This window comes from Cupressus sempervirens, chromosome 6 (assembly GCF_028749045.1).
Source record: "Cupressus sempervirens isolate cs-2001-9-10 chromosome 6, ASM2874904v1, whole genome shotgun sequence".
Classification (NCBI taxonomy): Eukaryota; Viridiplantae; Streptophyta; class Pinopsida; order Cupressales; family Cupressaceae; genus Cupressus; species Cupressus sempervirens.
The window spans coordinates 565,187,667-565,202,638 of record NC_143123.1 but is presented as its reverse complement, the minus strand read 5'-3'; positions in this window follow the sequence as shown (position 1 = coordinate 565,202,638).

Below are 14,972 nucleotides of genomic sequence, written 5' to 3'. Positions count from 1 at the left end.
TGCACATAAAAGCATAAGATAACATCATCTAACATATGCTAATCATCAATAAAAAGGATACATATCCACCATCATGAAGGACGCAACAGCCATGATGTCTCAATGAATCTCAAAATGATAAGAGTGGAAAATACACTACCACCCAACCGCGTGGTACCTAAGTGGTCCACTCCCACCGTGCTGAGGAGATAATCTCAAGTCCCAAACAGGTTATCAAAATCAGATAGCATAAATCTCTATAAGTCCAAGAATCCTAAAAGTTTACTAACTCAAAGGTTCCAAACACAAAATCTGACATCTAATCCCAGAGGCACACAATGACATGTAGGAGCCTACTATGCAAGCAGGAAAGTGTCATCGTAATTATCATGTACAAGTTACCCTGGCAATTAGCTAAACTCCACGGGTCCATACTGATTTCATGCGGCCACTAGTATCCTCTCATACTGATGAGGCATACTATGGAATGCAAGGTCGCAACCATGCATCTCACTACTCCCATCCTAGCCTATACAAGCACTCAAGGCATGGGTGAGAACAAAACTCTTATCTTTTTAGGTTCATTCAGTTAGTATTAGGTGTGAATGTTATCACTTATTAATCCAACTTACAATGAGTTACCCTGGCAGCCTCTTAGGGCCCCGACCCACATTGCAACCCACTTCCCATCACTACATGCAAATATCCTACCCTAATGCTCATGGAATCATAAATCTCAAAATCAAAAAAGATAATCCATAATAAAATCATCAAATATGCATAAAAGCATCAAATCTCCATGAGCAAACATCCATAACAACTCTCTATTGGCAACTGAAGTATCACTGATAATCAAAGTATCCAATGGTTCTCAATAACCAAAATATATCACAATCATACTGATCGAAGACTCCAAAAATGGTTGAGTCAAACATGTCACATCATGACATCATCAAGAATAAAACCACATCACAATCCCATCATGACGACTAGAAAATAACCAAGGATAACTGATCGATGACCAAAAATAATGGTTAAGTCAAGTATCTCATACATAAGAATCTCAACTATAACAATCAGTAATCACATTCAATACATAAAGCATTCCATCACATAACCATGGTTGGGTTTATAAAGATCAAGATTAAACATCATCATGACATCACAATTGCATAACTCCCAAGCCTCTGGTAGACGTCCTATAACTAGTCAACACTAGTCAACCCAAAACCCAAAACAATAGCATAAAGAATACACAATGCAAACATATGTTTTGGTTTTGCTAAATTTACAATTTGAATTTAAATGCAAAAGTCTCGATTTACGCTTCCAAGTTTAGAGAAAGAATTTGAAGGAACATTTATACATTTAGAATGAATACAAATTCATTCTTTAATTATCATTTTAATCCAAATGTCCCCCACCAATCTAATACTTAATATTTAATATACTTAATAAAATAATTAATTTAAATCATGAGCCTTTAATATAAATCAATTATCAATTTTACAATAATAAAATAAATAATCGTATTTACATATTATATACATACTTATATATAAATATTTTATTAAAATATATACATATAAATACATATATGAATATATAAATTATTTTATCATTTAACCAAAATCAAATTAATCAAAATCGATTAATGCCACTACCGTCGTAGTACCTGTGACGATGGTACACTGCGACCGCAGTGGGGGGTGTGGGTCTCATCCCCCCCCGACTCAATGTATAAAATGTTTATTATTTTTTTTTAAATCGCTAACGTGATTTCCATTTGCGATTTGGTTTAAAACGTTTCTTAAAATGTTTTCGTCCACGGGTATGTTATTCGGTTTTTTTAACAAATATATATTATATATACATATATGTATATATATATATATATGTATATATATATATATATGTATATATATATGTATATATATATATATATATGTATATATATATATATGTATATATATATATATATGTATATATATATATATATATGTATATATATATATATGTATATATATATATATATATGTATATATATATATATACATATTTATATATATATATATATATATATGTATGTATATATACAAATGTATTTAGAATTAAAAATATCACAATATATGAGCATATATACATACATACATATATATATATATAAGTATAAGCTAATTGACAATATATCAATACAACTTCAATTTTTTTAGAATTCCTCCATAAACCTTTGATCTCCCAAAATTTCCAATAATTAATCTAATGGGTTTGACTATGAATCTCAACCCTAGCCCCGTGTTCTTTTAGATACATGCATATAAAAATTCTCAAATAAATTAATCTACCCATATTGAGAATGCACAATAAATTATGAAATTCTTCAAAAGACATATGGAAGACACGAAGAAGACAGGGAATGCATGATGCGAAAATAGCATAAGTAAAATCACAAGAATCTACCCGAATTCTGATGCTAAATCGCTCTTCCTCAGAAACCCGCAGAGCAAGCTCCTCCCTTCTTTAGAGTTGTTGAGTCCTCCAATGCTCCAATTTGCACTCCAACCGCTATGTCTAAGCCTCTATGAATGCCAGAATATAAAGAGCTTTCAGGAAATATCTAGAATGCTTCTAGAAATAGCTGGAAGGTGTCACCAACTAAGCATGGGTCTTTTCCAACCTTCAAGATGAGCCATAGGGTTGTAGACACCATGTGCTTAATTGATGCACTAACCCCCGTGTTGTTGACACTTGAGAAATAGAAAAGTGCGTTAACTCCCATGCAAGCTTATAACTCCAGTTCACTTTTTATATAATTTCTATTTAAATATTTATAACTTCCATTTTAATCTTTATAACTTCAATCTTAATTTTTATAACTTTTATTATTATTATTTATTTGTTACTTTATTATTATTTTGTAATTATTATTAATTTTAATTTCTAATTTTCTCTTATTTAATTCTTTTTCCTCAATTAATTCCCATTTAATTAATTATAATCCAAATATCAAATAACATGATATTTTATATTAATTTTCTCAAATAATTAATTTATTAATTAAATCTATTTATCAAGACTTAATTAATAAAAAATTCACCATAGACCTCCAAGATAAAATATAAAAACCCATCATAGAGCAAATCACTCAAAATCAATCTAAAGGTTAAAAATCATGAATCATGTCATCCGACACATTCGGTGGGTAAAATATCCAGATACTTGTCCTACCTCACTAGGACAATTGGCTCAAAGGTTTGGGATTTGGACTTGAGAATTTATCTGCCTTCTCTTATCATTGAGATAGTATAATAGGGTATGCTCATCCTGGCAATTCAGGGAAGTCGATACCCGATACCTGCAACTTGCAAAAAAATCATGCATGTAAATAGAATATATATAATGCTAAGCTAAAGAGACAATGGCAGGAAGTGGTGCATCGTGTAGATCCCGACTAAGCAAGTGACTATGACTCCCTTCCTTAATCACATCAGAAATGCCATACAATAAGAATACATGCACACCATACACATGCAAGTATGGGGTAAGTATCCATAATAAAACACATAAGATAATAACCATCAACTAATCATCAATAATAGCTTAGAAAAATATAGTGATCATCATGTATGCATGAAATGTAAAGTCTAAATAATCTCATCGCATAATCTCTGAATCCATAACATAATGTCTGATAGTCTCAAAACAATACCATTAATCCATCAACATAAAACTAGTCCATCATAGTCTGATAACAACAACAACAACATGTCCAGAAAAGATGTGAACGAGGGTAGGCACTACATAAATAGTCTGGAAACAACCAACCAACAAAAATCCCAAATAAAGAGAAGATAAGAGATTAAGAAGACATGAAGAGTTCCTGGATCTGATTTGATGCTACCACTTGTCCATTTGGAAAACCTCCACTTATTGATGCAAAAATTCTCTCTACCCTCTTTCTATATCTGAAAATGAGATCTTATCCTTGGTGCTGAAGAATGCTCTAAAAATATCTCCAAAAAGATGGAAACATGCAACTAATTTGCAAGAAGATGCTATATCTATTTTTAAAACAAGGGCCAAAACATCTGCGAAATGAATTTAGAGGCAAAACGTAACTTTCAAAAATATTTCCCACAAATATGGCACCAAAAAACTTCCATGTTTTCTCTCTAACTAAATTTGATGTTTCTTCCTAAAAAATTACTCATTCTATTAAGAATGCCCCTCATTTTAAAAATTTGCCTATATCTTTTACATGTTAACACCTGTACATTTTCTAATTGCATATCTAGAAATATTTGCTTCTCCCAATTCTAATGGTATATTGTACTCTATGTTTCTGATTAAAATTGCCCCTCTGGCACTCATTTAAAAATTTAGTCTCTAACTCATGTTCAAAGCATTTAAATGAAAAATTTAAAATTTCACAAAGTCTAAACCATAGAATATTTTAAAATAATTTAAATGTTTCAACTCATGGATTCACATGACATTTTGAAGGAAACAAATAATAAAATTAATTTTTATCATTTGATAATTTTCCCCCATATCTCTAAATTTAGGTGAAACTTGGTTGACCACTTAGGCACCACATGTTAGTATGTGATTTGTCCAAATTTCTCTATCATTACCACCTCACTACCCTACTGGGTGCTCTCCAATGTCACTACCATGTGGCATTGTCTGATTCACCAATGCTATCACCACTACCACTTGAGCCACTGCCATGTGTTACCTCCATGCGAGTTCACACCCTTAACTCTTAACCTCAACTTAACCCTAGTGATCATGTGAAATACAAATTTCATGCACTCATGACTCAACTTCCTTAACTATGGTTAACCCTTGCGATGATGTGGAATGAGGATTTTTGCACAGTCAGGACATTTTTTCAAACTTACCATTTGATGTTGCGACTATGCGAAGCCATTAATTTCACCATTTTCACAGTGTCACACAGTTATCTCCACACTATGTGGTTTGCATTATGACTGCATGATTAATCACCATGTGGCATATTTGATCAAATAATCACCTTTATCCTAGTCACCTATGGTTTTCTCAAAATTTGTTTTAGCTGCTAGCTAGTTGTCCATCCATGATGTGGCCCTCATACACAAGCCTTGCATCAAAAGAGGCATGTCCTTTTAGACAAATAGATAGAGTGTACTATGGAATATTAAGGGTAGAAGAACCTATAATGACAACAATTTGGGATTAAAGTTTCAAATGCATTTACAAACTTTAGAATCTATTTCTAGTTTGTCATTAGTGAAGTGAAGAACAAAAATTCATTGGGCAGTGCCATTAAACTTAAAAGTCATTTCAAAAATACCATCTGGCCCATCATGTGGATCTTGTTGATTTTCCACAAACTCCCATCATTTGATTTATGATAGAGTGGTCAAAACCCTCAACATTGTTGAAACTACAATGAACTTTCCATAGGTCTAAAAGATACATAACACATATACGTGTGATTACTTTAAATGGAATGATAGATGCAGTTTCAAATAGCAATAGAGCTAGTAGAGTTCTTTCATTCCTAAGCAATTCATATTCTTGTTTAACACCATTCAGAATGTATTGAGTCAACAACATCATGATTTCATTTTCCCTTACTCTGTTGGAGAAGATCTCATTCTACATGAGCAAGAAGTGTTTTTAACTGTGCTTTCAATAGGAAAATTGGATGTTCAATTAAACTTGCACCCTTCTATCCATGTATCCACTCGATCCATCCATTTCCAACAGTGATACATCAATATTTCATGAGCATGCAAGGGAGATAGCTCAATGCTAGGTATTGTCTAGGTGCAATCTTTGGATCTTAAACTAGATTAGCAATCTCTCACATAGGCTTTATACAAGCTTAGGATATTTGAAAGAAGTTTGTCATTTATTTTGATTTTACCTACTCATTCATCATTCCATTTGCATGAACTATGGTCCATGTGAGAGAAAACAACATATAAATTTGACAAAATAGGCGACATGTCCATCTCAAAATCTCTCCCACCCCTATGGACAAATTTTTCTATTAGGCAATTGAACCCTCATGTTGTGGGATCAGTCTCATTTGGATACTCCTAGTTTCTCTTTGCATAGCTATGGCTTCCTCACAAATAACTTTCTAATACCTCTTTGACATTATGATCCTTATGTTGTTATTTTCATAGATGGCTCAAGCATAAAATGTATCTCCTCATCAAGTATTATCCTACCTTGGTAATAAATTTTTATGTATAAGTCCACTCGAGTGGATATGGTGAATTGCACACTTTACATCCTCATAAAATGCATCAAAATCTAGCTATCATCAAAAAAGTGTTGAATAGTATTTGATATAAGGCATGTCTAATGAATTTCAAAAGGATGAAAAGAGAATGCATATCATTGAGATGTCTTCTTCAACCATTAGCTTCATATTCCTTTAGACCATAATACTCAAGCAATTCATTTTCAGATATATGCATCATATGTTCTCAATCACGATGAAAAGTAAAGCACTTGATAGTATCAGTTGGACCCCAAAGTGGGTTAGGATTAAAAAAAAGAATAGAATTAAAATTTCTAACCCTTCGAATTGATCTACTAAACTCAATTTATTAAATGAAAGAAATTTGCATCACTGATTCAACCTTAAAAACTCATTTTTAACCTTTTCCTGCAAAGTGCCAATTTTGTGCCAAGGAGTCCTTTGATTGGCCTTAAAAACTGATAGGAACACCTGACCGAGTATTGAAAACTAACATGCTAATTCTTTACCCCACATTCTCCCACCTTGTCAAATTTTTTCTCATGATGACATCTGGGTCAAAAGATGTTGACCATCAAAGTCACTCACTTGAAACTTCTTGCAAACAAAAAGGTTAGAAAACAAGAAAATGCATTTGGTTTCATCTTTGAAAAAGGTCAAAATGACACTTGAGGGCTTGAAATTTGGGGTATTAGCTCACTATCATGAGGAGAGTATGAATCTATTATTAGAGCTCATGATGAATAATGAGGAAAATTTTGGAAGTAGTCAAAGTGGCATACTCAGATTTGTAGAACTAGGAACACTGGTGGGATATTAATTTTTGCAAATAGATTCATCAAAATTTAAAAACTGACTCTTAAAGAATTTTAAGAGTAGAACATAATGGTACAATCCATTTGGTCTCATCTATCATGGATTCAAAGTTATGATATCTTGAATAGGGCTACTGATCAATCTACACTTTAGGACATGTAAAACTTTACAAATTGCATTTGGAACTACATTTGGGAACTTATCAAGCAGATTCATCATAGGCTCAAATTTGGAAAAAATAAAGTGTCTAACACCTAGAATGCAAAGAAAATAGATTTTTATCATTTTAGTCAAGTAGGTCAAAGTTATAACTGGTCAAATAGGGCCTCTCAAAATTATGAACAATGTGCATCAACATGACAACAACAAACAACCAACTTTTAGGGATACACAATCTAATCAAAACATATCAAAATGACTTGAAAACTGAAATATAGTTATTTTATATGCATAATAAACACCCATAAAGTGGTGATTCATGAAAAATAAACATGTTCAAGATATCCAATTGTAAACTAGGCTTCCTGTCATTATTTGACACTTAGTAAAAATGCAAACCTAAACAACGCTCAAAACAAAACTTCATGGAATGAATCAAAATATAAATTTATCATTATGTGACTCATGGATATACTGAATCCAAGATGTTAGAAACATAAAACACCTCATAGGCCTCAAAAGGATAGTTGGGTACACGTGCATTAAATGGGCTTATAAGGGCTCAAATTGACTCAAAATTTTAGAATGGTACTCAAAATGGAAATGCAATTTTGAGTCCCATCAATGGCTCTATTTGGGGATGCATATCCCTTGCAGGCATGGAAAATATTTAGATCTTAGGAGGAAGAAGACCTCTCCAACAAATCTCTCAAACAACTTATTGGAAGTAAGGAAATCTACTCCTAAACTGTACAAATCATGGTCTTGGGCCACCGAAACTCAACAAAACTTCTTGTTGAAAATGATTAATTGTGTATTGTCTTTGATGTTACACAAAATCTTATATCATTTTTAGTTAGTGTATCCCAAGCTCACCTAGGTATTGAATACATTTTCCTATGTCTACAGAGCATTCCAAATTTTGCCAAGATCAAAAGATAATGTCTACCGAGTTCACTCAGGTAACAAAGAGAAGTTTGTAGAAGTTGAGTGTTAACCAAAATCACTTAGTTAATGAATGAAATTTTGAAGGGAACCAATATTAATTGAGAGCACTCAATTACCAATGGAAATTTATGAATATGCATTATTAACCTAATTCACTTGGTTAACATAGAAGAATCATTTCTGAGTTTCTATCTACTAAAGAAGGTTGGCTAACAAAGGATTTTCTTGTTTTGGCATATTGAGTTCAGTTATTTGTTTATTGCCTTGCTGAGGAGATGAATGTTAAGTATTCTAAGTTGTATTCAAGATGACTTGATATTGTGTAAGATATAAATATAAGATCAAGCTGAGGATTTGAATATGTGGAATATAACAAAAGATTTGAAGATGCTTAGAGGAAGTGAATTAGAAGGATAAGAAAAATATCCTTGTTGAGCTACAAAGATACATTTGATCATGAAGGATAAAGTATACAAGCCAAAATTGAGATATGTAATTAGTAGCTCAGTTGCATCAAAAACTAGGTCATCTCATTGTTAGTTCCTAACCATTGTAGCAGTGATCTAAATATCTTAATAGAGTTGGATTAATAGCTATTTGTAAATCCTCTAACAAGGTGACATTTCTAGATTGAATTGACTAAAGATCTCTAACAGGGACACTCCTAATAGGGTGATCAAATCCTCTAACATCATCACACCTAATAATTTTTTGTAATCTTTAACAGGTTTGGCTTCTAATAGGTCTCACTTTAGAAGAGTGAAAATCAATAACTAGTTGGACTTGGTTGTTTTTTCCCAAATTGGGTTTCCATGTTAAATCTTAGTGTCAATAGTGTTCATGCTATTTCTTTTATGTGTTTGAAACTAAGTTAAATAAGTCTAATCACAAATAATATCTTAAGCTTTTCATGTTAAGATCAAAGTTACTAAGTTATTTCAGTGTTTGTCAAGTTACAACATTTGCTAGTGTAAAATGAGTACATGTGTGATTCTCGAGTTACAACATAATATAGTTTAATCAGAGTTTTGATTTGTATTAACATTTAAGGGATCTAAGATTTATTTTTTCATTAATTGATTCACCTCTCCCCTCTTATTTACTCCTCTTATATTTCCAATAAATTGTATTAGATTGGTTGGTTCTTGCAAAGAAGGTTTCAAGGACCTAATCTAAATATTAAGATGTGTTATAGAAGAGAGATTCCTAAGTTGAGAGAGATAACTTTTCAGTATGGAAAGACCTTATGAAGTTGCATCTGGAAACCATCAGTGATTCAGGTTTGAAATACTTAAATAGTGCTTACATAGCTCCTACTAATACAATGATTGTAGAAGAAATTTTTGAAAAGAAAAATGATAATATCATGATGATTGACATAGCATCAGCTTTTAACTATGCTAAATTTGATGAGGTCAAAAGATGTGCTATAGCTCATGACATGTGGACCAAAATGAAGAATATCTATGGAGGTGATGATAATGTAAAAAGTGCCAAGGTAGAAATATTGAGATGTTAGTTTGATCAAATGAAAATGAGAGAGGATGAAAACATTTCAAAATATGTTGAGAGAATCAAAGCTAGTGCCAGTGCTATCAAAGCCTCTAGAGGAACAATTGAAGATGTAACAATGATAAGAAATGTACTTAGAACCCTTCTTCCTATCTATGAAATCAAAGTGTATGTTATTCAAGAGATGAGATGTGATCCAAATAATAAGATAACTTTAGATGCTCTAGTTGGAAGGTTGACAATATTTGAACTAGATAACTATGATAATTATACTCCTAGTTCTAGAAATCCCAAGTCTGTATTTGAAGCCAAGGTATCACTCAAGAAGGAAGCTAAAAATTCTAAAATAAAATAATTTGAGAGTGAAGATAAAGCTAGTTTTGATAGTGATCTTGAAGCCATTGATGCATTACTTGCAAGAAGGTATCCCAAAGGAAAAGGAAAATATAAAGGTAAAATTCCTTTAATTTGTTTCTCTTGTGAAGAATTTGTACACATTGTTGCAACATTTCCAAAAAAAGAAGACAAAGATGAAAAGAAGTGTGACATGTAAAAAATCAAGAAGGATTTCAAGAATTTCAAGGACAACAAGGACAAAGATAAGAAATCTTGTTTTATAGCTAAAGATTCAGAGAGTAATGAAGATAATGAAATGGTATATATTGTTGTAAGAGATGAATCTGATGATGGAGATAAAATGACACTTATCTCTCATGTTAGCAAGAATGAAACATGGATTATTGGTAGTGGCTACTCACATTATAAGACAAGTTGTAATGCCTACCCCTAGTTGACTTTTCTATTGTATTGTTAGATTCTTTTAGGCCAATTTTCTAATTATTTTTTATGATTATTAGTACTTAGTTATCATATTTCATTATATGTCATTTCATACTTAGTTGATTTATGTGATGATTGTTTAGTTATTTTATGTGTTTATGTTTATCCTTTCAATGATGAAATATGTATGTTCACTTAGTTATTTCAGTTATTTCATGATTGTTTCAATGATGATATATACATTTATTTAATCACTTTCAGTTATTTCATGATGTTAGTTAGAGGAATGACTTATTTGTAGTTTCTATGGTTACTTACCCCATACTTTCTTGTGTATGGTGTACATGCATGTTTTACTTTATGATTGACGTTCCTGGTGTGGTTGAGAGAGAGAGAATCATAGTCGCTTACTAGTAGAGATCTACATGATATACCACTCCCTACCATTTTCTATTTAGCTTAGAATATATGTGTTTGTACATGTGTGGGTTTTATGCAGATTTTAGGTATTGTGTATCAACATCCCTAAATTACTAGGATGAGGACACCCTAACATAGTATCTCAATGGTATAAGAGGGGTGATAATTCTTGAGTCTAAATCCTAACCTAAGCTAGTTTTCCTAGAAAATAGGATAAGTATTTGAGTTAGTCTCACCTTTCCAAATTCATCAACTGACTTGAATTTGTGGTCTTGACCCTGGAGTTTGATTGTGTTCTTTGTGTTAAATTGAGCTTTTATATTTCATTTTGTGGTTTTGGTGTGATTTTTAGTTGTAATTAAATAAAATTAAAAGATAATTAATTATTTAATTTAATGAAAATTTTATAAAGAAAATTTAATATTTAATTAATTGAGAAATTAATTTAAAAAAATAATTAAATTTCAAATAAATAAAATTAAAGTTCTAATTTTGGTGTATTTATATTTATTTAATTTAATAATTATTATTTAGGAGTTATATTTTAATAATAAATTCTAAATAGTATTATTAGTTGAGTAATAAATGTTTTTTGATTAAAAAGAAAATATTAAAGAATATTTTAATTAGAAAGTTCTTTAAATGTGCATGAAAGGATTAAATTTAATAAAAAATTATTTTTAAGGAAAGGCCTTTACATGTTCAAAAATTGGAAACTCTAGGTAGATTCAAACTCTTTAGTAAGAGATTCAAGCTCATTTCTACACATATAGGTTTGGAGGAGCCAATTTCTAAAAAGAGGGATTTCGAAGGAAAAGGAAGATTCTTGCATGTTTGTGCATTTATTATTTTATCATAAGATCTAGGTAGGATCTTGTGGATTTGGGTAGTAGTTGCTCATTCTTTGAATTCCTATCTTCTTTGTGTTTGTTGTGTTTCTATTTTTAGAATTCTCTAGGTTGAAAACCTTGTTTGAGAGAATTGATTTCCATTATAAAATTGTTCATGATTTAATCTAAAACCTCATTGTAAATTTATTATTCTTGTGTTTCAAATTATTTTTTCCTAAACATACAAATGAACACTAAAACCCTATAGTAAAATTGAAAACTCTATAAACAATAATACTTGGAAAAGAAAATCGAAGCCCTAGTTGTTATCAAATCATTGTGTTTGAAAACAAAAAAGAGAACTTCATAAGCTATAAGTGGAAATTAAACCTTTATGTTTTCATAACCTAAAGTATTGAGAAAGTTGTATGTACTTTATGTGATGTGTGATTTACTTGTGTTGGGGTTTTTGGGTGTTGACTTAGTGATTGACCAATCAGATTGTATTACCAAAAGCTTAGAAGTTTTGTTCTGTGATTTCATGATGATTTTTTATACATGATATTTCATACCTAACCATGGTGATGTGTCATCTATGTGATATGATGAGTTTGATCATATTTTTTATGTACTTTCCAATTTTTTTGTGTAGAACTGAAGTGAATGATATGACTTTTTTGATATAACCTTTGAGTCTTCGATCAGTTATCCTTGATTGCTTTCTAGTTTCTTGTATAGGAATGACATGATTAAATAATTTATTTTTTGGTGATGTCATGTTATGACATGAATTTGGTTTATGTGTACTTGAATTTGGATAAGTCATGTTAGGATGATTGTATTGGTGGAATCTATGATTATGATCAGTAATATTTTAGTATGTTCTAGTTGTTTGTTTAAGAACTAATGTGCATTTTATAGTCATTTGAGATCTTTTTCTTTTGTTGAGCTTAGGGTATGTTTTATGTATGTCATGTTGGGAAGTGGCTTGTAATGGAAGTCGAGGGCCTAAAGAGGCTAACAAGTAACCCATCATAGGTTATTTTAATAAGTGATAACATTTCATTAAATGGGTTTAAAATGAAATAATAAGATATTGGTACCATAGAAAGTCACTAGGGGGTTCAAAGTATTAAAAGACTACCAGGATAACCTTAGAGCTAACTTGTTAGTATGCCTTGTCTATACAAAAGGATATTGATGTCATATAGAGACACTAGAGCATCCAGAGTCCATAGTGGCTACCGAGGTAACCTTAGAGTTGTTTCATGTTATGACACTTACCCACTTGCATAGTAGATTTTCTACATGTAATTATTGCCTCTGCATTTAGTCAACACTTTTGTCTTGGTACCCTTTGCTATAGTTTTCTTTCAGGTGATTCCTTGAACCTAGATGTTGGTTTTGACTTTTTAGCTTGTTATCTATTTGGGACTTGAGACCATCTCTTGAACATGGTGGAAGTAGTCCATTCAGGTTTCACAAGGTCTAGTGGTAGTGTATTTTCTTATACCATTGAGATCCAACCATCAGATGTCATTGCTAGACATGTTTGTGCAAATGTTCCTTTTTATCTGATCTTGTATTTTTGTGATGGATGATTATACTCTAAGTGTATTGTATTTAATTTCATGGATCTTACGAGATGACATAATTTTTTTTTATGATGTATATTATTTCATCCTTTCATACCCTATGACTTGTAGAATGAATGATTGTGCATCCTGATTATTGCCAAGTGGCATTTCAGATAATTGTATATTGCTTTAATGGAATTTTTACTTGTAGTTATTCTTTAATATGTATGTGTTATATATTGGTTTTAGTATTAATTAAACTTAAATGTGATTCAACATCATAGAACCCTAAGATATATATTCTATTTTATTGTATGCATTTATGTGGATGTTATTGCTTTCGCTATTTTATATTTATATTATCTTTAAAGAAAATATTTGGCAAACTTAGTGAAACTTTAGGTTAATTTCTTTTGGGTTCCTTGGCAAGCATTACATATAGTATCATAGATTTGGGTATATTGGAACACCACTAGTAGTTAACTAGTTGAAATGAAACAAAACTTGAACTCTTATATGTATCAATTACAAACTCAAACCTAAATAGTTTGAACAAAAATATTAGAAGTAGTGGAACTATTGAACATGAAACTTGGAAACTCATAACAATTATGTTCTTGACTTTTGATTTATGTCTATACATTATAACTTTTATGTTTTCTGATAGATTTAGAGATGTTCACCTTTTTTTTAGAGTGTTATAGGAGATCTATTTTAGTATTTTTTAAAAAGATAAATGTTGGATCAATATGGTTTTCAGTTTATTATTAAACTAGAACCATGTTTCTCTAAGTGACATAAAATTTATACATAGTTAACTTATTTTTCTTAGTTTCTTAAATAAGTTTTTAGTTTGACATTGTAGACAGTAGTACTCCTTGACTTTTAGTTACCCTAGTCATTGTAGTAGGCTCCTATAGTCCTCTTGAACTCTTTTCTATCTCCCATCATTGTTTAAGTTAGGGGTGCACATATACTATTGAAATTACTAATGAATTTCCTGTAAAAACTATCTAGACCATGGAATGACCTCACCTCAATGGAAAACCTTGGAGTAGGCCATTTCAAGATGACCTCCACCTTCTCTAGGTCCGTTTTCATACCCTTACTTGATACAAAAAATTCCAAATAGACTAACTCCCTTTTGACAAAGCTACACTTCTTTAAATTACTCAACTATTTCTCTTCCCTCAACCTTTCAAGGACACTACGAATGTGCAATAAATACTTATCCAAAGAATTAATGAAAATAAAAATATCATCTAGATAAAAAATAACAATTTTTCCCAAAAATTTGTTTAATACCTCATTCATAAGCTGCATGAAGGTGCTTGGTGCATTGGTCAGTCCAAAGGGCATGACTAATGACTCATATAGACCATCCTTGGTCTTGAACGTATTCTTTCACTCATCTCCCTTGCAAATCCATAATTAGTAATAGTCACTCTTAAGATCTATCTTTGTGAAGTACTAAGCTCCACTCAAGTAATCCATAAGATCATCCATCCTTGCAAAGGAAATTAGTACTTGATGGTTATTTTATTTATAGCCTAAGGGTCTATACACATTCTCCATTCTCCATTCTTCTTTGATGCCAACATCGTAGGTACTGCACATGGACTCAAGCTCTTTCAAATCAAAATTTTCCTTAACAACTCTTGAACTTGTCTATTTAGTGCCTCAATATCA